Here is a 25,371-nt window from a genome sequence, read left to right as displayed (position 1 = left end):
ATGGCTAATAGTGGGTTAAGATCCAGTCTGAGAAAGAGGGTCATAGAGGGCCAAATGTCTTCAAAGGGTATATCCTATCACATGGTGTTTCCTTTCTTCTCTCCTGTCCTCGTCAACTCTTCTCTCCTCCCCTCCCCATCTCCTCTTCCTCCAGTCTTTCCACAGACACCACTGTGGTGAGTAACCTCCTCTACCACAGTCCCTGCACCCAAGATGTTCTGTCTACTTTTGGGCCTAATACAATGAAACTAGCTGGCCTTCGACAGAAATGTCTAAAACTGTAAGACAAAATAAACATTTTGATTTTAAGTCCTTGGAATTTTTTTCCCAAGTGTTTGCTACAATGACATTGTGTATGGCTCTAAGTTCAATGCCTCTTTCATTTTGTTTTAGTTTTTACAGAGCAATATTATTAAAACCTGAGGACTTCAAGTTTTGGGTTGAAATAGTTAAGTCTGTAAAACTTGCATATAACTCAAAATGCTTCTGATAAATCAATTTAAAAAAAACAGGAAAACTTTGGAAACATAATAAGTTACCACTTTAAAATGTCTTTATGCATTTTAACTATACACACACACTTGAAAACACATTTTTCTTCAAGTAAGATATCAGAAGTTACTTTCAAATTAGTTCATGAAGTGTATTTCCCTGAAGATTCAATTCTTTGTTAAACTGTTACTTGCCTACTTAAATATGTTATATTTAAAGCAGCTGCGACAATTCTGCTTACTATGTAGACATTGAAAATCAACAAACACTAAACTATCTATGACCTATAATTAAAGCCAGTTGTTAACTTACCAACATGCAAAAATTTAAATTAAATATTACCATTTAAATGAAAAATATATTAAAATGGCATGTTGCACATAAAATATAAGATGTTATATACAAATCTCAAGGATTCTTGTGTTCAGCAAGCAAATGTGTGCATAATTTGCTTCTCCACATTTGTTTGTATTTCACTTCAAGGTTGAATTGAAGTATTTAAATGTTATGAATAATGTAAAATCTTCTTTAGACCCTTTGACAGGGCAGTGAAAATATTGTGATATGGTGTTTCTATTGAAAATACCATGTCAACAAACAATAAGATGTTAATAAAGAAACTGGAAAAGTCTTTATATCTTATATAATTTTATAATGTACTAAAGTCATATTACAATAAAGTATTTAGATATGATTCACAGCTACTTTCTATCTATGAACACATAACTTTTTCCACAAGACTGTTCAATGTAAAAATTAATCCCAGATTTTCAGAGATGTGACTGAAAAGAATACAGAGGTTGACAGGAAGGAATTGAAAACTAAATATATGAATAAGTTGTTAAGGCTCAGGGATTATGGCCCAGAAAATTACATGTCTATATTCTATATGAGATGAAAAACTAAAACAAAACCTAAAACCTGCTCTTTTTTCCTTACTGGTAAATAGGATAGAAAGGAAATACTAATTAAAATTGCCAAAATGAAGTCATTCAAAACTTAAGGAAGTATAGTATCCATCTGAGGAAGGATGTTAATTGAAATTATAAATGGGAAAATTTATAAGAGCAGAAAATAGAAATATTTTTCAGGGGTCAGCACAACTTCAAACACACACACACACACACACATTCTAAACCCACTCTCTGGATTGACTAATTAAATAAGACAAGAATAAAGAATCAAGAACCTGGATACTCCCCATTCATGAGCAATACTTGTAAAGCAATACCATGGCTAACAGTAAATGTCTGAGGGGATTCCTTACATTTCACCTGTGTGGCTACAAAGGTTAGATTTTAGTTTGATGATAACTCCTACATTTATGGTAATAAAGAGTAGCTTTCAGCATTGAGTTCATGGTGAACTAATTCATACAACTAATCTGCACAGCCTCAGAAGACAGGTTGTCATCACTAGATATGGTCAACTATCCAGCCAGAGCAAACAAAACTGCTTTAGAGTGTTCTGCCAGTTATCTACAACTGTTAGGGGTGCCAAGTGTTTGGTACATTCATACATGGCCAGATCTGACGATTTTGTGCTATGTCCTGCTCTACCTCAGACAGCATGTCCAAAATGTCTTGTATTTGCTGGTGCCAAAGAAATAACAAAAATATCAGAGAGCTATTTTTCTGTCACAATAATGGGTGCTTAAATTACTTAAGTGGCAACACCAGTCGAAAGGCATAATCCATACATTAAGAGCTGGACAGACTCTTACAGGGTCTCCCGCTATCCTGGCTAAAAGACAAACTAGGGGGACTGAGACTTAAAAGGACTTGCTTTTCATAGCCAAGGAGAGAAACAAAGGAGGCTGGTTTTGGCTGGAGGCCCAAGACATGACAAATAACCACCATTACTTGGTGAAACAGAGCCAAATCCATTCACATGCTCTGAAACTCACAAGTCAACAGGAATCTCATTTCTTCAATTTCCACATGAATGACAGCTTCACACTTCTGAAAGGAAGCTACTGGTTCCTAGAAAGATTAAAAAGTGCATACTAGAAGATTTGTAGTCACCTTTAAAGTCACCATCTTTGATGATGCATTGCTAATATTTCAGAAGTTTGTTTTCTGACTTTGCATTTCCCTCCACAATGAAACAACAACAAAAAAATCAGCTCAGTGTTTAAGAAGGCATCCAGCACACCAAAAATATGCAACTTGATACACAGCATCATCACTAATACATAAACACAAAATCAGTAGAATTAAGTAACATAAGTGTCTAGGTGATGTTACTAAATATTTACAACTTCTGGTTTAGGTAATAATGATTAGATTTTTACATAAAATTTGCATGAATTATATTTTAACAAGTACTTTAGCATTTTGGTAGCTTTCTGCTTTGCATTCTTTGAGTAACAAATAATCAAAATAATTATCATCAATGTTACAAATTCTTAAATACAGGTGAAAGTCCTGAGAGAGTTGAGCTGCTGATATCATAATACATGAAACTAAATGGCAATAAATGAGCCAATGTCTACATGTTATTCAGAACTCAAATATATAAGAGGTGGAATCTAAGTATAATTTTAAAGGAAGTATATGAGTTTTTTCAAACCCAAAGATTATCAGTCTTCAATATGTCTCAAAATCACATAGGGGGCTGCTAAAATATAAGTTAATGAGACTTAGACAAGGGCTTTGATTTAGCTATTCTGATATAAGATCCCAGAGTGTAAAATTTTTTTCACAAGTACCATGTTTATGTTGCTGGTCCCCAGGAAGAAACTTTGGGAACTGTTGATGTGAGGACCTGAGAAGTAACATAAAAATGTTATCTATCCTTTATTATTCTAGAATATCCTGTTGACAATTTGAGTAAAATATTCTATTTCCTGGGCAACCTAATAAAGTTGATTATCTATTTGTGCAAGACAGAAAAGATGGCTATGGCTAAAGAATACATGACTATAGAAACTGCTGTTTCTAACCAAGCCTATTTAAATGACAACAAATATTTATAAGCAATATTTGGGAATTTGGGTGTCTTTCTTTCCAAGCTGCTTCCTGCTGGTAGGTGGCACTGTCATTGGGGATCCGAAGGAGATGCAGAAATCCTGGATGTAATCTGTAAGGTTGCCTTGTCCCAACTGTTTTGAATGTTGGATCACCTGGGACTCTGTTTCAGGTGGTCTTGATTGATCAAACCACATTAGTCTAGAAGGAATCCTCAGCTTTTCATTTCTGTGGAAATAAAGTTAGAAATCCTTTTCCCCAGTAACTTGTCCTTAGACTTAAATTTTGAAGTCAAAGCATTTTTTTTTTCAAGCTGATAAATTTTATTTTCTCAGGGCAGGCTTATATAGGACCGTGGGCAGGATGTGAGCAGAGTTTGAGCGTAGCCAGGGCATGGGCACTGGCACATAGGCAGAGTGAGAAGGTCAGTAGAAGGAATGCCCTGAATTGTTTAGCTAACTTGTAATTGGCTGTAAATTGTGGCAGGAGAGAGAGCCCTGAGCTATTATTTAACTGGCTGTGAGACCAGAAGCCTGTACCTTGGAATGTTCTGCTGAACATTCTGTTTATTTCTTTAAGAGGCAGTAATTTTCTGCCTGAGAGACCTGAGGTTATGAGGATGGTGATGGTCCCCAACAGTACTAGGCATGGCATGACTCATTGTGACAGTGGTGTCCACTTGCTGTGGGTGAAACTATTCTTCCCAGGTTGCTCTATATGAGACACTGACTTCTAGACTAAAGACCGTTAGACTACTTACTATTCAAGTATTCTCTACCTGTAATTGCATTGATTTTTACCTATGTTTATTCTACCTTACCCCTAAAAAGGAGTTAAGACTATTGTAAATTAATAGATTAGCATGAAAAGGGAGCTTATTATTTTAAAGAGATTTTGGTATTTTAACCTGTGGATACTGAAACATGGAATAACATTTAATTAGTAAAGAAAAATGGTATGCTTAAGGAAATGCAGGCATCTGGGAAATACATTTGGTATTTCAGTGCTTTACTGATTTGTTTGTGGAGCCTCAATATATCATTTATTTCTCTGGCTTAATTTGTTGATTTGCAAAATGAACTATTGTGTCATAAAATTTGTAATATGTCAGTGTAGCCGTCTGAATATGATGTAGTAAGACTTAAATTCAACAGAAAGAAAATCTATAGTGATTAAACTGGTCTGAACCTGATTGAACTGTCTTAAACAGGATAAAACCGGTCTGAACCGGATTGAACCGGTTTAAACCGGTCTGAACCAATATGAGCCAGATCCAACCAGTTTGAACTGGATCAAACAGGTCTGTACCAGTGTGTACTGGTCTGAACAGGATCGAATCAGATTGAACTGGTCTGAACTGGTTTGAACCAGATAGAGCTAGTCTAAACCGGTTTGAACCAGATCGAACCGTTCTGAACTGGTCCAAACAGGATCAGCCCATATGAACTGGATAGAACCGGTCTGAACCTGATCGAACCAGTCTAAACCGGATAGAACTGGTCTGAACTGGATAGAGCCAGATAAAACAGGTCTGAACCGGATCGAACTGGTCTGAACCGGGTTGAGCCAGTCTGAACTGGTTTGAACCATATAGAGTAGGTCTAAACTGCTCTGAACTGGATCGAACCGGTCTGAACTGGATAGACCCAGTTTGATCCGTTCTGAACCGGTCTGAACTGGATTGAACTGGATCGAGCCAGATAAAACAGGTCTGAACTGGATCAAACCAGTCTGAACTGGTTTGAACCGGTGTGAACTGGATTTTTAAAATATATAAATTGAGTTAATCCAGCAGTATTTCTTTTAACAGTTGTTATTTCCTCAGCAGATAACATCACAGCATTTAGTATCCAAAGTTCCTCTGTGCTTTCCATCTTTATGTGGCTTCTTTATTACTCTATTTCTTCTACTTCTATTTTTTAATTTTTTGAGACAGGGTTTCTCTGTTTAACTTTTATCTGTCCTGGAATTAACTCTATATACCAGGTTTACTTTGCAATCACAGAGATCTGCTTGCCTCTGTCTCCCAAGTACTGGAATTAAAGTCATGTGCCACCACACTCAGTTACTCTACTTCTTTTGTTTCTTTTTCTTTCTTTTTTTTTTTTTTTTTTTTTTTTTTTTTTTGCCTTTACAAGCATGTTTTATTTATTGTTTGGTTATAAATGGTTAATGATCACAACCAATTCTTTTAAAGGTAAAAAGGGGGCTATGGTTATAGCAATGAATACTTTTTTTAAAATGGATTTTCATTTATTGATACAATTTAAGGTCAATTTTGTGATGTGTATATTTCTCCTTTTGTTTAGGTACTGTGTTTATATAGCTCATTTAAAAATGTAATGTATAATTTAGTACAGATTATAGATAGTCAACCTATGATAGTCAAAACTTAGAGTTAAGTAAGTTAGGTTTTCAAGATACACAGAGATGTATTTGATGTATTTTCAAAGACCTACATAATATGGCATTTAAAATGGTTTAGGGTTTTTCTTAACAGTGAGGCACAGCTGTTCCTGGCAATACCACCTGCATGAGAAAGAAGATGGACCTTGAAGAAACACGTTATGGAATTTGCTTTCAATATGGCAAGACTAGCCATTTGGGCATGATATTGCTCTTGTCTGGACTGTTTGACTTTACTTTATGCTGTGCAAAATTGGGCATGCAGTACCCACAGGAAAGTGACTGCTGATACAAGATGGACATTGCTACAGGGTTCCTGCTTAATAGAAGAGTCTGCCAGACAGTCTGCAGGACACAGAGAAAAGTGACTGACAAACAGCCAATAAAGATGGACAGTTTAAAGTTTCCCGCTTTGCTGAGGAGTCTGCCAGACACACTATGGCCTATGGGCTGAAGATGGAACATTGCAGAAGAACTTCAGGTGACTAACCAGGCGGCGAGTTGTCTCTGTCATTTCTAGAGTTTATGTATTATCCTTCTGTGTGGTCTTTGAAGGAGTTGAAGAAAGATAGTTATGGTTATAGTTTTCTTTAGTTAGGGTTAAAGATAAGCTACATATAGGACTTCAGACTCACAAAGATAGGATAGATGATGAAATATTTTCTTTAAATCTTTCTAAATGTTAATGGACTAAATATTGTTAACTGTGGTTCTTACTTGATAACTGTTTTGTTATACATTTTGCTATAGTAAGGTTAAAACCCTTCTTTTTATTTTAGACAGAAAAGGAAAAGATGATGGGATATGTCATTCTGCAAATATGTTTCTCTTCTTGGTTAATGAATAAAGCATTGTTGGCCAATAGCAAGGCAAGATAGGTGGGACTAGGAGACTAGGAGGAGAGAAGAAGTAGGAGGGAGGAGATCCAAGATGGAGGATAGAGAGAAGAATGTCAGCCCCTCTTCCGGTAGGTGGAAATACTTAGATTAATAGAAATGGGTTAATAATTAAGACAGAGTTAGCCAATCAGAAACAAGTAACTGGCCTACAGCTTTATATCTTAAGAAAGAAAGGAAGAAAGAAAGAAAGAAAGAAGGAAGGAAGGAAGGAAGGAAGGAAGGAAGGAAGGAAGGAAGGCAGGCAGGAAGCTGTTTCTGTGAGTTTCCCCTTCATGGTCATGACCCCTTTGGTCATATTATTTCTCCTCTCTCTCTTCAACTGGACTCTGCCAGCTCAGTCCAGTGCTTGGCTGTGGGTCACTGCCTCTGCTTCCATCAGTTACTGGAGGTAGGTTCCATTAGGGTAGTCAATAATCTGACTAAAGGGGATGACCCATGCAGACACTGTCTGCACTATTGCTTAGAGTCTTAGTTGGGGACATCTTTGTGGATTCCTGGAAATTTTCCTAGTGTCAGGTTTCTCATTAACCCCATAATGGCTTCCACTATTAACATCCCTCTTTTCTTGCTCTCCCTGTCCTTCACTCCACTCAAGTTGTGCTGCCCTCTCCCTTTTCCCCTCCCACCTCCCTTTCACCCTCTTCCCCATGCTCCCAGGAGACCTTGTCTATTTCCCCTTCCCTGGGGGATCCAATGTCTCTCTTGGGGTCTTCCTTGTTACCTAGCTTCTCTGAGAACCCAAACAAACAGCTGACCCAAGCTAGTGGAAGCTCACTGACTCCAGACTGACAGCTGGGAAACCTGCATAGCCTGAATTAGGCCCTTTGAATGTGGGTGACAGTAGTGGGCTTGGGCAGTTCATGGGTCCACTGACCATGGAACCAGAATTTATCCTTCGTACATGGGCTGGCATTTTGGGACCCATTCCCTACAGCTGGATACCTTGCGCAGCCTATATACAAGGGGGAGGGCCTTGGTCCTGCCTCAAGGTAATGTGCCAGACATGTTGACTCCTCATGAAAGGCCTCACCCTCTCTGAGGAGTAGATGGGGGTGGGGTAGGGGGATGGTGAGGAGAGTAGCAGGAGGGGAGGGAAAGGAAACTGAGATTGGTATGTAAAATTTTAAAAAAAATGTTTTAAAAACTACAACATATAAAAATTGCAAGCATCCATATAAAGAATTAACACTTCTTCACAGGTTGGATGTTAGGAACTTGAAGTTTTTATTTAAACTTCATTTAGGTTATGGTTTATCTTCAGTTCTAGCTCTAACAAATTTTTGTTTCTAAATAAAAGCTTAAAGGATATTCTGGAGGGCTTTCTGTATCTGCCAATTCAGGGGTGATTTTACAGAAAAGTGATTTGTTCTACCATACTTGATGTGAATTCATCATGGAATTGTACAGGCTATGAATGCTGGACTCTTTTCAGTGGTCTTGGAACTTGATTATTTCCCTTTGTTTCTAGGGGACAGAACATGGCTTTACCTACTGCATGTTGTGTAATCACAGATCTTCATGTGGGGAAAGTGCTCCATTTCCTATGATCCATCATTGACTTTAGTGTATTACTAAATCCCTACAGTAAACTAGTCTAAAACTTATTAGGATACTCAATTTGATAGCTTTTTAAAACTGAGTAAAACTCATAGAACGCAAACTTTTGACATCATCACATCTTGCTAATAAGCCAAGGAATGTCAAAACTACATCCCTTTGGAAATTCAAGAGGATAGGACTTGAGATCTGAGTGTGATTTTAGAATATGATACATCTTTAAAAGTCAGATGAGGGCGGTTAACATGACTCAGCAAGTGAATGTGCCTGCCTCAAAACCTGAAGACCCTAGTTCAATCACTGGCAACCACATGGTATAAGGAGAGAAACAACAAATTCTGCAAGTTTTCCTCTGCCCTTCACACATGTTGCACACACACACACATACATACACACACACACACACCACTGAATAACAATATAAAGTTTATAAAGTTATATAAAAATCCAGTAACTTTTTTATGCAGTTGTAATTGGTGCAGCAAGATATATATTTTTTTTCCCTATTGGAGACAAACTGTCAGGTTCAAGTATGTACAGTCTCTAGGTTCAATCATGCACTTAATTTACATTTCTTTCCATGAAAATATTCAGTTAAAAAATAATGATTTTGTTCCATGATAACACACAGACATTCTATTGATTCAGTAGCTAAGGGAATATAAAAGTTTGGTGGAGAGAAAGCTCATTCACTAAACTGTCTCATCCAAAATTTTCCTCCACCCCACTTTTCTCTTTTAAAGAAAACCTTTTAGAACAAACTTATGCACTGGATGGGAGTTGGTCCAGGCTCCAACACCAGTGAATGCTTTATCTACAGAGCTCTTGCCAAGTTTCCTACTGACAAAGAAGCCCTGAAATATGAACCTTGAAGTCAATTCATCAGAAAACAAATATTACATATAAATTAGCTGGAGGAGATGAAAACTGTACACATTCTCCAACTTCCATAATTATTTTGAAACAAAACAATTCCCTCCTATTTCTGCCAAAGCATTTGGCAAGCATACAAAAAGTGGCTACCATTAGCATAAAAGACTTAATACTGCATTTATCTTTCTAGATTAGTTTAAATAACTTCCCATTTCTTAAGTTTTGTAGGTTGATATTTTGAAAAACTAAGGGTACTTTTTAAAGTCTATGCATATAATTTTCAGAATCTTTAGGTGAGGACAAAAGGGAATTTTAGCTGCTAATATATTTATACCAAGTAAACTTATTGAAAATACGATTAAAAATTCAGAGGATATAGGCAGATCAATGTGCAGTTTTACGGGTTTATTTTACTTTTGAAATTAACCATAGATGAAACGTTTTCTTGAAATTTTTCCACTTAGCAGTATATCTAAATCTGTAGAAGAGATTATCATTAGAGTTGTAATAATCATGTAGATTTTAACCTTTCTGGGTACAGAAGATTATATTGATATTTTTTACTCACATTCAAACAGCGGCTACTACATTACAGGGATTATTCTAAATTTACTCAGATGTATTGATTTCAAGGGGAAACTATAGCATATAAAAGCTAATTGAGCAGTTGACCATATGTGTATATACATACACAACATTGTTTAATTTAATGATATTTAAATGTATAATATGCTCTATGATGAAAATGGAACTCTGTTATCCCCAGGATTCTTTGGCCTCAGATTCTAGAAATGCTATTTTCAGGTAGGCTTAGCCACCATCTGCTTTAATAGAGATAGCTGTGTCCTCCTGGGAGTCCTTCATTCAATGACTGATGAGGGCAAAGGTAAAACATCTTAGCTATTACATCTAAAATTGGGCCAACTCTGGCCACCCATATTTGTTCCTGAGGCTGTTCAGCCTTCCACTAAAACTTGACATATGTCTCAACTCAATCCTGTTTCTTTCCCCTCCCTTTCACAGACTGGGATTCCAAGAACACTTCATAATATATGGCTCACCTACTAATCCCATTATAACATTTACTTACCAGAAAACCTAGTCTATATTGATTTTCTACATAGTACTTAAATCCAGTTGTGTTTGTATGTATTTCAGATGATATATACTTCTGATTATTTAAATTTTCAGTGACTATCATTATAGATTATTTAGACATCGATAAAAAAATCTATACTCAAATGGTTACAGTATTTTTGATTTGGTGGTTAATATTTCTGAATTTTAGAATTCCATTTCCTTTTCTAAAGATTCTTCTAACATAGTAAGATATATATATCCACAGTAATACTATACTTTAAAGTCTCACTACAAATTATAGATAGATTTCCATTTTCAACAGTGCCAATTTCTGTAGTATCAGAGAGTGGCCTATGATTGTTAAAACCACATCAACTCTCTTACTCCTGAAAAATATAATGCAAATACCATTGATTATTTTTCAAAACTCATATTTGTTATAGAGACCCTGTGTTGTTTGTATATTGTAATTCACCTCTGGCAAAATATCAATATATTGTCCTGTATTTTTTTCTTTTTTTAAAGAGATAAAATAGTGCTAGGTATTCACTTTATAATTTCCTTATTTATAATTACTCTATTGGATAGGCTAAGGTACTGAATAGTTTTATGTCAACTTGACAGGAGCTAGAATAATACTGAAAGAGGGAACCTCAATTGAGAGAATTTTACCACTGGGAAATGCCTGGAATGCATTTTCTCCATGGCCTTTGAGTCAGTTCCTACCTGTAGGTTCCCACTTTGAATTCCTGCCCTGACTTCCTTTGTTAGTGAAAGTCTTTGCTAGAAGAAACATTTTCATTCTCAAGATTCTTTAATTCGATGTATGTATGTTTATGTTCATGTTTTTCACAATGATAGAAGCCCTAACTAAGACAGATATTGGTTCTAGATCCTGCAGTATTGGTGTGACAAATCTGACTGTGTTTGGGGTCTGGTAATGTTAGTATTGGTACTGGGAGCTAGAAAAACAGTTGAGAGCTCAGAGATGAGTATGTTGTCCCCGAAAGAAAGGAAATATTATGATCCAGTAGTGATTCATTTGTGTTTTGAGTTGATAAGGGGTCAGTTATGATGGCTTGTTTTATGTGAACTTGATACAGCTAGAGTAATTTTGGAAAAGGGAACCTCAACTGAGAAAATGTCCCCACCAGATAGACCTGTGGCCAAGCCTGGAACATACTTTCTTGTATGGCAATTGAGTGGGAGGGCTCAGCTCACTCTGGTGTCACCCTCTAGGCTTGTGGTGGTACTTGGTGCTATAGGAAAGCAGGCTGAGCAAGCCATAAGGAACAAGCCAGTAAGCAGGGCCCCTCCATGGCCCCTGGTGTAACAGTTTCCTCACACACTAAAACACTACATCCTACAGGGAAGATTTTTAAACAGGAGGGGAAGCAACTCAAAGTAGTTAAGAGTCCCTCTTCCCAAACCAAGAGAAGCTGAGTGGAAAAAGGACTGAGAACAGATACCCTGCCTGGAAGTAGCACAAGCCAGCAGAGCTGCCAAAAGAGTTTTAGACTGGCTGAGCCACCTGGAAAGGACACTCTCCAACCTGTTAAGGTACCTGCAGACTGTGCAGTGTGCTCCAGGTTCCCAGTTTTATGAGCTGTCACCCATGCTGGGGTGGGCTTTGGTGATAAACCTGACTTTGAGTCATTTCTGCCCCTGGAAGTAACCACAGTAAAATTTATTGCTTCACCAACTTGGACACTGTTGCTTTCCATACTTTGGTCTGTTGTGAGTTCCCTATGTGAGCTGAGTCTGTCCAAGAGAAGTATTATCACACAACACCTCTGTATCAGTTCCTTCTTATAGACTCCTGTTTTGTACTCTTGTCCTGACTTCCTTCAGTAAGGAACTGTTTCCTAGAAGAATAAGCTGAAGTCAATTCTTCCTTTCCTAAGTTCCTTTGGGTCATGATATTTTATCAAAGCAATAGTACCCTAAAACAGTTTATTTAAGATCTATTTTTCATAACTACTTACTGGCAGAATCAAGATCTCAAGTCAAGAGTACCATTAACAAGCTATGAACCTCCTATTCACAGTGCTTCTTTTAATCTGCCATAGTCACAGTTAAGTAAATACTTGTAAGGACTTCTTGGCAAGCATTCCAAAAAAGGAGTCTTCTACATTTTCACATCAGAGATGCTATCCAAAAGTAAGTCTTGTTAAAATCAGGTTGTCTCCATGCAGTGACGAGAATATGTGCAAACTCTCAGAGTATCCCTGTGCGAATCTTCTTACATGACAAAGTTTCACACGTGCTAATACACGTTTGAGTGAGATGGTTACCCTAGAATAACTGCTACAAAGGGACTTATAAGGCAGAAGCAGAAGAGTCGAAAGTCAAAGAAATTATGGCAATAGAAAGAGAAGGAGGAGACAAAGGTGGGAAGGGAGAGACAGAGTGAGGGACAGAAGGAGGGAGGGAGGGAGGGAAAGAGGGAGGGCAAGAGGGAGGGTAGAAGACCAAAAGAGATAAACAGATGAAAATACTGTGTTACTTGCCTCATTTTAATCCACTGTGCCTCATTTTGGTCTTTGATGCACAAACTATAACATAATTTTTCAGTGCTTATAGAAATTAACCTTATAAAGCAACAGAAAGCATGCTATATATTAGCATTTCTGCAGACTCCTTCAGGTATAAGAGATGAAGGGAGCTAGACTGACTTACTTTGTTCTTACACTTGGAGTAGAGATAATTTTTTTTAATGATTCCCACAAAATTTGGTGCTAATATTACCTGCTAATGAGGCTATATACAAAGTTGAACTTGATATGATGACAAAAACTGCCCTGTAATTTTTACAGGAGAATAATACTTGCCTCTTATACTCAACTGCATTCCCTACCATAGCTTGAAAATAATTAAGAGTGGCTCAAACTTCTGAAGTTTACAAAGAGGATTTGAATGAGAAGATAAGGTGGTAGGCACTGGGTCATGTTGTCAGATTGTTCATCTGGGACAGGGTTGATGTATTAAGTTCCAGGATGTTGTCAACAGATTATCTTCAGCTTACAGCTCATTTAATGTCAGCCGCAACTACAGAAAACCACCCCATCATGCCTATGCCCTTTCCAAGGTAGCCCATATGAAATGATCAGTGCATACCAGAGAACAAAGGACTGGCATTTTATCCCTGCTAAGTATATTGTCCTTAGCTATTGCAGTGCCCTGGTAGTCTCTGCAGAGCAGTTGTGTGTTGCTTTAGATTTTCCTGTCCTTCCAGGTTCCTGCCACCCTTCAGCCCCAAATAACCACATGGATACTATATTAATTATAAAACTATTGTTTATGAGTAGTTTTCCACCCTCTGGTCCCACTACTGCGCCAGCCCTAAATAACACACAGAGACTCTGTATTAGATATAATTCTGTTGGCCAGTTACTAGTTTCTTATCAGCTAGCTCTGTCTTAAATATTAACCCATTTCTATTAATCTAAGTACTTCTATATGCTTCTATATGGTTTCATCTTACCGGAGAGAGGGGCTGGCGTTCTCTCAGTCAGTCCACAATCTTGGATCTCCCAGCTATAAGGACCAGGATAAACAAATAGGCTGAATAGATGTTTATTCAGGGAGAAATAACTTACAACCTAGACAGATGAACACCAGCAAGTTCCACCAGATGCTCTCCTCTCCACATCCTGCCAGCAAGAGAGCGTTCCCTGGCAACTCCTCAGACCTAGTTCCACAGGTCACTTCTGCCCCTGCCCCCACAGTTGGCGTGATCAGCGCCACAGAAGCAGACAAAGTGAATATCTCACTACAGTTGGTTGAAGACTAGGGTTCCTTTGGCTAGATCTGTGTTAATTATTAACCCATATCTATTAATCTAAGTATTTCCACATGGTCTTATCTTATGGAGAAGGGTCCAGACCTGTTATTCCTTTGGTGGCCTACATGACAACTGTACTGCACTTTACTCCCAGCATTCTCCTCGTCCCCTAGCCCCACCTATCTTTCTGCCTGGCCAATCAGCGTTTTATTTATCAACCAATAAGAAAAACATATATATAGAAGAACACCCCCATTATCTTTTCTGTCTAAATAAAAATAAAGGTTTTTAACTTTAACATAGTAAAATTATATATAACAAAATAGTTATCTAGCAAAAACTATAGTTAACAATATTTAGTTCATTAACATTTGGCAAAATTTAAAGAAAATATTCTATCATCTATACTATCTTTGTGAGTCTAAAGTTTTATATGTAACTTACCTATTATTATAACTAAAGAAAACTATAACCATAACTGTCTTCAACTCCATCAAAGACCTCAGAAGTATAATAAATACACTCTAGAATTGACAGAGACATCTCGCTGCCTGGACAGTACCCAAAGTTCCTCTGTAATGTTCGAACATCCATCTTTAGCCCATAAGCCACATTGTGTGTGGCAGACTCCTCAGCAAAGCAGGAAATTTGAAACGGTCCACCTGTATTGGCAGTTTGTCAGTCATTTTCCTAGGTCCTTCAGAATGTCTGGCAGACTCTTCCATGAACCAGGAATCCTACAGGACTGTTCCATCTTGCTCTGCCAAATTCAGCAGTCACTTTCCTGTGGGTCCTGCATGTCCATTTTATACATCATATAGTCAAATAATCCAGGCAAGAGCAGTTTTTTGCCCAAATGGCTGTTCTTGCAATGTCAAAGGCAAACCATACTTTATAACACATTTTCTCTATGCCCATCTTCTTCTCTGACATAATTGGTGTTCCAGAAGCAGTAGTGTCTCACTGTCATGAAAAACCCTAAACCATTCTAAATGCCATATTCTGAAGGTCTTTGAAAGATCTGAAAAATATCCATCCATCTCAAATATCTCTTTATATCTAGGAAACCTAACTAACCTACCTATAAGTTTTCACTATTATAGGTGACTATAATCTGTAGTTAATTATATATTACTTTTATGAATGAGCTGCATAAACACAATACCTAAACAAGAGGAGAAATATACATAACAAAATTGACCTTAAATTTGTATCAATAAATCAAAATCCATACCAATGTAAAGTATACATTTCTATATCATATTCCTTTTTTTTGCTTTAAAAAGAAATTTCCTGTGATCACTAACCATTTATAACCAACCCCATTTAAATGAAAAAAATAAACAATATTTGGAAATTTGGGTGTCATTATCTCCAAACTGCTTCCTTCTATTTGGGGGTGTATACCAAACAGGGCAACCAACTGATGATCAAACATTCAAATGTCTGATATTATGGGGGACACCTCATTTAAACTACCACACCCTGTCTCATAAGGAAAGAACAAATACAGAAAAAGTGAACAATAGAGGGGTTGCTGGCCACTATCAGAGAAGAGCTTCCAATTCATCATAGGGTGGCTGGTAAAGTGTTTGTGAAATGTCTTGAACTTACAGAGTCACTGTGTTTAGTGTTCAATGCAGGAAACCTACAACATTTGAATTTTGCACAAAAATAGGAAGACTTATTAACATAGTCTTTCTGGAAAACAGTGTTGGGTACATCTTAATTTAAATATTATTCTTAAATAAAGATTTATTTTGTTTTTAATTGTGTATGTGACATTGTGTCTGTGTAGGAGTCTGCATAGAAGTGCAGATGTACATGGAGGCAGCTGGGCACTGGATCCCCTAGAGCTGGAGTTATAAGTGCTTGTGATATGCCTGATGTAGGGACTCAGAACTGATCTTGGGTCCTCCACAAAAGCACTACATGCTCTTATCTGCTAGGTCACATCTTCAGTTCTGACATTCTTCATTACTAACTGTAATTCCAGCATCTTTTTATTTAGCTCTGATTTTAAGGTTTGTCTAGACAAATCTGTCCTCTATGCCTCACTAGCAAAAGATTAGCTGCTTACTACCTGGGGACATTAGGTCAGGGAGCCTACTTTTTTAATGTCAATAGAAAAAAAAAATGAGTGTGGGGTGCAAATAGGTACAGGGAGTTCCTAAGAAATTCAGTATTAGTGACTGGTGTTGCTTTTCTAGCTCTCTCTTCCAACTGGAACTTTGATAGTATACTCAAAATCCCTTGAAAATTTCAATCTTAGTAAAATATTCCTAAAATACTTATGGAATATGATATTTGAAAATGCTCAACAGAACAGCTGGGAGCCATTCCATTGTAGATGATAAACACAACCACAGAGTCTACTCATGCATCTTGCTGTATAACATTACAGATACTCCCACTAAGAGATGGGAGCTATTTCTCCACCCTATGTATCTGGGCCTGGTATGTAGTTTGCATTGGCCAAAAGAACATTCACAAGCACAATACAAAACAGATGTTTATAAGCCACTTGTGCATTAGGTCTTACTCTCTACTGCCCTTGGGATACTAAGAACATCATGTAAATGAGACCAATCTAGCCTGCAAGAACAGGAAAAGAAAAAAATGTCTTGGATATTAAGCTGCCAACTTCAGCATCTGAGGTCCTAGACCATTCTTCTGCTGGCCAAAATAACTGATAATAATAGAAGTATGAATGAGATGAAATAAACCATGTGAGTTGATTGCAAATCAGATCCTATTAAGCAAGTGAGGAATTCTGTGTTCAAGAATGGTTCTCATTGGAATCACCATGGCTATTACTATAGAATGGCCGCCTACTATATCCTGTAGGTTCTGTTGTGTAGAAATCTAATCTAAGATGAATAGCTTAAAGAAACAATCATTTATCTATCTCATATTTTGTGGTTATTGATTTAAGCTGTTTATTTTTAATCTCTCTATATGCCCTTTCTATTGTAGTTCTTAACTAGAAAAATAATCACATACACAACTCAAGTTAAAAATCACCAGGAAACAAAGAATAATCAAGTTGTGGGGGATTTTTTTTTGTTTGGTTGGTTGGTTGGCTTTGTTTTTTAACTTAGTAGAAACAAAGCCAATAGAAGAAAAGACTAAACTTTGGGAACTTTCAATGCCCTCAGAGAGACATGATCTTTTTAAACTGTGTAATAAGAAGTTTATAAAAAAAAAATGGAAACAGAAAAAAACAAACAAACAAAGCTCTTGGAGATTTTAAAATGCAATTGTAGAAATGGAAGAATAGATGATAATGTCAAAAGACCCGGATGTGGAAATGAATAAGAAAACAGAATAAAGATAGAGTCGAAACACTTTATTTAATGAAAAGATGTGGATTCCTTCCAGACTAATGTGGTTTGATCACACCAGACCGCCTGAAACAGAGTACAAGCTGATCCTACATTCCAAACAGCTGGACAAAACAGCCCTACAGACTACAGCTAGGATATCTGAATCTTCTTCGAATCCCCCAAGACAGCGCCCCTTACCAGCAGGAAGTAGTTTGGAAAGAACGACGCCCAAATTCCCAAATATTGTGTATAAATGTTTGTTTTCATTTAATTGGACTTTGTTATATAAAATTAAATAAAAAATACTCTATATGCATAAAAAAAAAAGAATTTGAACATGATGAGCAAACCTTCCAAAGAGAACAGAGAGAGAAAAAGGAGAAATCACCTTAAGAAACAGATAATGTTAATTCCTATGTTCGCTTCAAAGACAAACACTAGATTTATAATTTTGAAACTTCATAACCTGAAGATTAAGTACAAAGCCATAAAAGCTTACAGACAGGAAAACAAAGAAAACAAAATGTTGTAGTAAACACCTAAACTGAGCCATCTGGGGAGTAAGAATGGATAGATTTCTAGTTGTTTTTAGACAAATTTCAGTTTGCTAGAAGTGCAAAAGTTTAATAACTAAAACCTAAAGAACAGTGAAAGCTAAACACCTTAAAAATTTGAAGAAAAACTATTCCCAACTGGAAAATCAGGGTATCAAATATGAGAATGACTAATGAGATTCTCAGCCATGCAGGCTTTAAAGATTTTACTGTCTGTGCATCTTTTCTTGGGAAGTTACTACAGGAGAGGCAGGAGAGGTATGTATTCCAGGGAACAAAGGATCCATCACAGAACAATGGAAACCCTCTGCAAGCCTCAGAGCCAACAGGCAAAGTGGATGGGGTAGGGGAGAACTTAAGGGACATAAAAAAATAAAAAACAAAACTAATAGAATACCAGGATCGTATAGAAGAAGAAGAAGAAAAAGAATGCTCATGCTTGAAGTGTGCACTCATGAATGTAAAGGTTAAAACCATGTGGCTGGCTCTTATGCTGAAAAATACTTTAGCTTAGGAAGTCATTCTGTGGGCCAGGGAGATGAGTCAGAAGGTAAAGGTACTTGCTGTATAAACCTAGAGACTTGAGTTCAATTCCTGGAACCTGTGTAAATGTAAACAGAGACAATGACATTTCATGTGCAATTATTTGACCTTATTGTCCACAGGGACAAAAATCCTAGAAAATCAAAAGGTGTGGTTGTATGTCAAAAGCTGGAGTACCCAGACAGCCTTTGAGATGTAGCTCTGTCACAATAACAGACTAGACACTATCCTTCTCTGGTGCTTACAACTTGAGGCAATGTGGCACATCCCCCATGAGGTCTCCTGATCCTAGAAAAGCCGTCTGTTCAAGGACAATCATCTTACCACTGTAAGAACATAATTATGTGTTTTGTTCTGTACAACCATGTATACTTAGTACTTCACTTGGAAGCAGATGTATGTTCTAAGTAAAATATGATGTATAAAACTACATGTAATGAAGTTCAATAGTTAAATAATGGCTTTATTCCCCATCTTCCATTGTCAACTCTAATAAAATGAGATTGGGAAAAGAAGTCTATCATGAATTAAGGTGAATTTTTAAATCTTTTGTTTATTTCTTTCATTTTCCTTCCTTTTCTTCCTTTTATTCTTTTATTTTCTTTATTATTATTGTTTAAGAAAAGTCTTACTTATGTATTGCAGGCCAGCCTGGAATCCATTGTTTAATTGAGATGACTTTCCGTTGACCCCCCACCCCCAGACATATTGATTAGAGACTAAGATTATAGATCCATGCCACTACAACTGGCGCGGCGGCGGGACAAGACCAGGCAGTGGGCAGGAAAAACCATACACCTTGTTATGTATACATCTGGTAGAGGACTAATACCTAGAATATAGCAAGAACTCAAACACCTAAACAAGAAATCAAACTACTTAATCAATAAGTAGGCTAGTGAAATAAATAGTTTTCAAATCATAAAATGTAAATGGTCAGTAAACAAGAAAAATGTTCATCCTCACTAGTAATCAGAAAAATGTAAAACAAAACCCCACTGAGATTCTATTCGCCTTAGTTTCAATAGCAGTAATTAAGCAAGCAGATAATACCAAATGCTGGCATAGATACATGCAAAAAAACCTTATATGCTGTTCAGGAGAGTGAACTGCACTAGCACACTGTAACAGGGAGCAAGACCTAGCATGGTTGATGCCATGTTAGAGGCACCATTCTGACCTTAAAATCCAGCATGTAGGCCCCAATATCTGCTAAAAGGACAACAAAGACCTAGTTCCAGGAAAGTTCCCGAGTAAAATGTCCCTATATATACTAATCTTACTTTTTTTTCCTTTTTCTTGCCTCCTGTAGTTCCATTTCCTAAAAACTGAAGTGTGCCAACCAGGATGTGGTTTTGTGCGTAAAAGACAAAGAGCTATAAGGCTCAGGCTTCAGAATTTGAATAGCTCCTGGCCATCAATAAAGACTTTCTTTTAGGGTGTAAGAGTGTCCTTGTTGTAGTCTCTGGTGGGATTGCCTCACAACACACCTCTATGGAAACCTAGAAATGTATCTACAATATTACTTTGGAAAGGCTATTTACTTGAAGGGCATCTAAATCAGCATCTCAGTATTGGCACATTAGCATTCATTGCAACATTACTTAAAATAGCTAAACTATTGTTCAACCAAGGTGTCTAAAAACAGAGGAATTAATAAATAAAATTATGTTTTTATCATAAATAACAATAAAATTATCATTTAAAGGAAAATGGATTCAGCTAAATATTATCATGCTAAATGAATTAAGCTAGTCTCAGAAAGACAAATGTGTTTTGCTCATTTGTGGTTCTTAGAGGTTTTTATAGAGAAATATAAAATCACATATGTTTGTATACATGATATAAAAGTAGAAATTAACTGTTCAGACTGAGGAACAAGGGGCCTAATAGAAGGGCTGAGAAATGAGGGGATAAATGGGAGAATATGCTGAGCATATAATACATACTTACATGAAGATATCCTCATATAATAGGGTGCCATGCATAATGAATAAATACAATGGCAAATAAAATAAATAAATAAAAAGTTTAAGTTTTAGTACACCTCTTGTGACCTGAAATTTTACCTTAGTTGTTAGAAACCTCTCATATATGATCTCAGGTAAGCTTCTTGGTAATCCTTTGAAATGTGATATCTTGGGCCACCCAAATCCTAACCAGGGTTTATAAAGACACTTGAGTGCCACTTTCTCTTTAAAAACCTATACTGGGGAAGACTGATCATTTCCTGAGATCCTCTTTACCTATCAATCCCTGAGTATGAAAACTCTTTAAAATCCATTCTATATCATATTGACTTGCTCTGATATTCTTTTCTGAGATGAATTCAGGTATCCTGTCTTTGCCTGATTAGAGAGGACTTGATGGGAGATGCCATTATGTATATATGTTTCTCATACTGGTTAATAATAAAGCACTGTTGGCCAATAGGAAAGGAAGATAGGAGGGACTAGGAGACAAGGAAGAAATAGGAAGTAGTAAGGAGGAGTCAAGATGGAGAGTCTGGAGAAAGCAGTATGCCGCCGGCTCCCCAGTAAGAGAAATACATAGATCAGCAGAAATGGGTTAATAATTAAGGCAGAGCTAGCCGATAAGAAACAAGTAACCGGGCCAACAGCATTGTATCAAATACAGAGTCTCAGTGTATTATTTGGGGCTGGCGGCATGGCGGCGGGACAAGACCGGGAGGCGGCAGGCGGAAAAACTGTACACCTTACAAATGGCGCCCAACGTGGCTAAGAACTTATACTTAAAATTTAACAAAAGCTTAAAAAATGGTTTTAGAAACAAAAGAACAGAGACAAGCAAGGTTTCTTGGTAGCAGCATTTTTCTCAGTTGAACTCTGCTTTGCTAGAGACAAGCAGATATTCGCGCGGCTCCTTTAAGGGAAGATTCCTGACTCAGCTTAAGCGGCAAAAAAAAAAACCGCACAGCTTTCAAATAACTCTGCTAACAATTTATTGGTGTGTATGAGAGATGGCAATGGCAGTGACCACATCTCCAAGCTGGCAGCATGCTTTCTGGGTGGCAGCGCAGACCAAGGCGGTGAGCACAGCTTTCCGTGCTGGCGGTAAAAGTACCCACCACCATCTTTGGTAAACCGCGGCTGACACAGCTATGACTTTCATTTTAGCAAAGTTGTTGTTTACCAGATAAAAGACTTGTGGCCAGACAAAGATAAAGATTTACAGTAAAGACAGATTCATATTAAGAAAAACCTCTAAAGGTTTACAGTGTGTTTTAAAATATACGTAGACATGAAAAAAAATGGTTTTAAAGAGACAAAGAGGAACTGGGTGTTGTAGCACACGCCTTTAATCCCAGCACTCAGGAGACAGAGGCAAGCAGATCTCTGTGATTTGCAAAGTAAACCTGGTATGCAAAGTGAATTCCAGGGCAGATAAGAGTTACAAGGAGAAGCTCTGTCTCAAAAAATAAAAAGTAAAAGAAACAGAGTAATAATAAAGCCACATAAAGATGAAAAGCTCAGACAGAATCTGGTTACTGTATGGCATTATATTGTCTTTATATCATTTGACTGCTGAGGAAACAACAACTGTTGAAGGAAATACTGCTGGATTAATTCAATTTATATATTTTAAAAATGCTTTGACTCCAACATTTAAGTTCAAGGACAAGTTACTGGGGAAAAGGATTTCTATTTTTGTTTCCACAGAAAATAAAAAGCTGTGGATTCCTTCCAGACTAATGTGGTTTGATCAAGCCAGGCCCCCTGAAACAGTCGCTGATGATCCAACATTCAAAACAGCTTGGACAAAGCAGCCTCGAAGACTACAGCCAAGATTTCTGCAACTTCTCAGGATCCCCCATGACAGCGCCCCCTGTCAGCAGGAAGTAGTTTGGAAAGAACGACGCCCAAATTCCCAAATATTGTTTATAAATGTTTGTTTTCATTTAAATGGACTTGGTTATAAATGGTTAATGATCACAGCCAGTTCTTTTTAAAGGTAAAAAGGGAATTATGGTATAGATATGAATACTTTGTTTTGGAATGGATTTTCATTTATTGATTACTTTGTTTTGTAATGGATTTTCATTTATTGATACAATTTAAGGTCAATTTTGTGATGTATATATTTCTCTTTTTGTTTAGGCATTGTGTTTATATAGTTCATTCAGAAACATATTGTATAATGTAGTACAGATTATAGATAATTACCTATGATAGTCAAAGTTTAGAGTTAAGTTAGTTAGGTTTTTCAAGATACACAGAGATGAGATAGATAGGCATTCTTCAAACCTTTCAAAGACCTACAGAATATGGCATTTAAAGTGGTTTAGGGTTTTTGTGACAGTGAGACATAATTGCTCTTGGCAATACCACCTGCACCAGAAAGGAAGATGGACATCGAAGAAATGCATTATGAAGTTTGCTTCCAATATGGCAAGACTAGCCATTTGGACAAGACACTGCTCTTGCCTGGACTGTTTGACTTTATGCTGTATAAACTGGACATGCAGGACCCACAGAAAAGTGACTGCTGATTCAAGATGGACATTGCTACAGAGTTCCTACTTCATGGAAGAGTCTGCGAGACAGTATGCAGGACACAGAGAAAAGTGACTGTCAAACTGCCAATACAAAAAGACAGTTTAAAGTTTCCTGCGTTGCTGAAGAGTCTACTAGACACACTATGGCCTATGGGCTGAAGATGGAAGATTACAAAAGAACTTCGGGTGACCAGGCAGTGAGTTGTCTCTGTCATTTCTAGAGTTTATATACTATCCTTCTGTGGTCTTTGATGGAGTTGAAGACAAATAGTTATGGTTATAGTTTTCCTTAGTTAGGTTTAAAGATAAGATACATATAGGACTTTAGATTCACAAATATAGGATAGATGATAGAATAGTTTCCTTTAATCTTGCTAAATGTTAATGGACTAAATATTGTTAATTGTGATTCTTACTTGATAACTGTTGTGTTATATATTTTGCTATGTTAAGTTTAAAACCCTTCTTTTTATTTAGACAGAAAAGAGGAGATGATGGGAGATGCCATTATGTATATATGTTTCTCATACTGGTTAATAATAAAGCACTGTTGGCCAATAGGAAAGGAAGATAGGAGGGACTAGGAGACAAGGAAGAAATAGGAAGTAGTAAGGAGGAGTCAAGATGGAGAGTCTGGAGAGAGCAGTATGCGGCCGCAGGCTCCCGGTAAGAAGAACACGTGGACATACATAGATTAACACAAATGGGTTAATAACTAAGGCAGAGCTAGCCAATAAGAAACTAGTACCTGGCCAATAGCATTGTATCAAATACAGAGTCTCTGTGTGTTATTTGGGGCTGGCGCAGTGGCAGGACAAGACCGGGCGGCGGCAGGCAGAAAAATCATACTCTTACAAGGACTCTGTAAAGAATTCCTCAGGCTGAGGTGGGGAGCAGCACCAGAGTGTTGTATCTCCATCCAGTGCCTCCCTTTGCTGCTGCTATTGATTATGATGATGAAGATGATGATGATAATGACTATGTTGATAACAATGGCAATGATGACAAGGAGGAGGATCCTCATCATCATCATTGTCATCCTCATCATGATCATCATCCTCCCTATCATTATCATCATCCTCTTCACATCATACTTGTAATCCTCATCATCCTCAATATGATCCTCCTCCTCATAATCACCATCATCCTCATCCTCTTCACCATCATCATCAGCCTCATCATCATCATCATCATCAACCTCATCATCATACACATCCTCCTCCTCAACATCCTCATCCTCATCACCATCATCATCATCATCCTCATTATCATCATCCCATAATCCTTTTCATCATTATCATCATCATCATCCCCATCATCATCCTAATCATCAGTCTCATTACATCATCATCACCATTGTCATCATCATCCTCATCATAATCTTCTTATCATCAAAATCCTCATCATCAAAATTTCCTCATCATCATAATCCTCCTCATCTTTGTCATCTTCACTAACATCATTTTCCTCATCATCCTCATCATCATTGTCATCTTCTTCATCCTCATAAGATTCATCAGGAGGATGAGGATGATGATGCTGAGGAGGAGGGGGAGGATGGTGATGAGGATGATGATGAGGAGGAGGATAGTAAGGATGATGAAGAGGATGATGAGGAAGAGACAAATGATTAGGATGATGATGAAATTAATAAAGATGATGATAAGGAAGATTATCATGGTGATGAGGATGATTATAATGATGATGGGGATAAGGAGGAGGATGGTGATGAGGATGATAAAGAGGATAATGATGAGGATGTTGATGAGGATGAGTATGATGATTATGAAGAGGATGATGATGAGTTGGAGGAGGATGAGGATGAGGAGGAGGATAATGAAGATGATGATGATGAGGAGGGGAGAGGGGAGGATGAAGAGGATAATGAGGAGGAGGATTATGAAGATGAGGATGAATATGATGATGAGAAGGAGGATGTTGATGAGAAAGAGGAGGAGGAAGATTATGATGATGATGAGAATGAAGATTATGATGAGGATTATGAGGTAAGGAGGAGGAGAAGAATGGTGACTGGACAGCAGCAGATCTCACTGAAATCTATTTTTTAAGTATCTTATTTTACATATCAAGCCAAGTTCCCTCTACCTCCCATCTTTCCACTCTCTCCACTATCTCCTTACCCCATCCCCAATACACTTCTCAAAGAGGGTGAGTTTTCCCATGGGGAGATCATCACAGTCTGCCACATTATTTGGGGCAGTACTGAGGCCCTCACCCCTGTATCTAGTCAGAGAGAGTATCCCTTCATAGAGAATGGATTCCAAAAAGTCAGGTCATGCAACTAGGGATAAATACTGATTCCACTGCCAGCAGACCCATAGACTTCCCAAGCCCTCAACTGACACCCATGT

The sequence above is a fragment of the Phodopus roborovskii genome, unplaced genomic scaffold (genome assembly GCF_943737965.1).
Source record: "Phodopus roborovskii unplaced genomic scaffold, PHOROB, whole genome shotgun sequence".
NCBI classification, from domain to species: domain Eukaryota; kingdom Metazoa; phylum Chordata; class Mammalia; order Rodentia; family Cricetidae; genus Phodopus; species Phodopus roborovskii.
The sequence above is the reverse complement of the archived record's forward strand: the minus strand, read 5'-3'. Positions refer to the sequence as shown.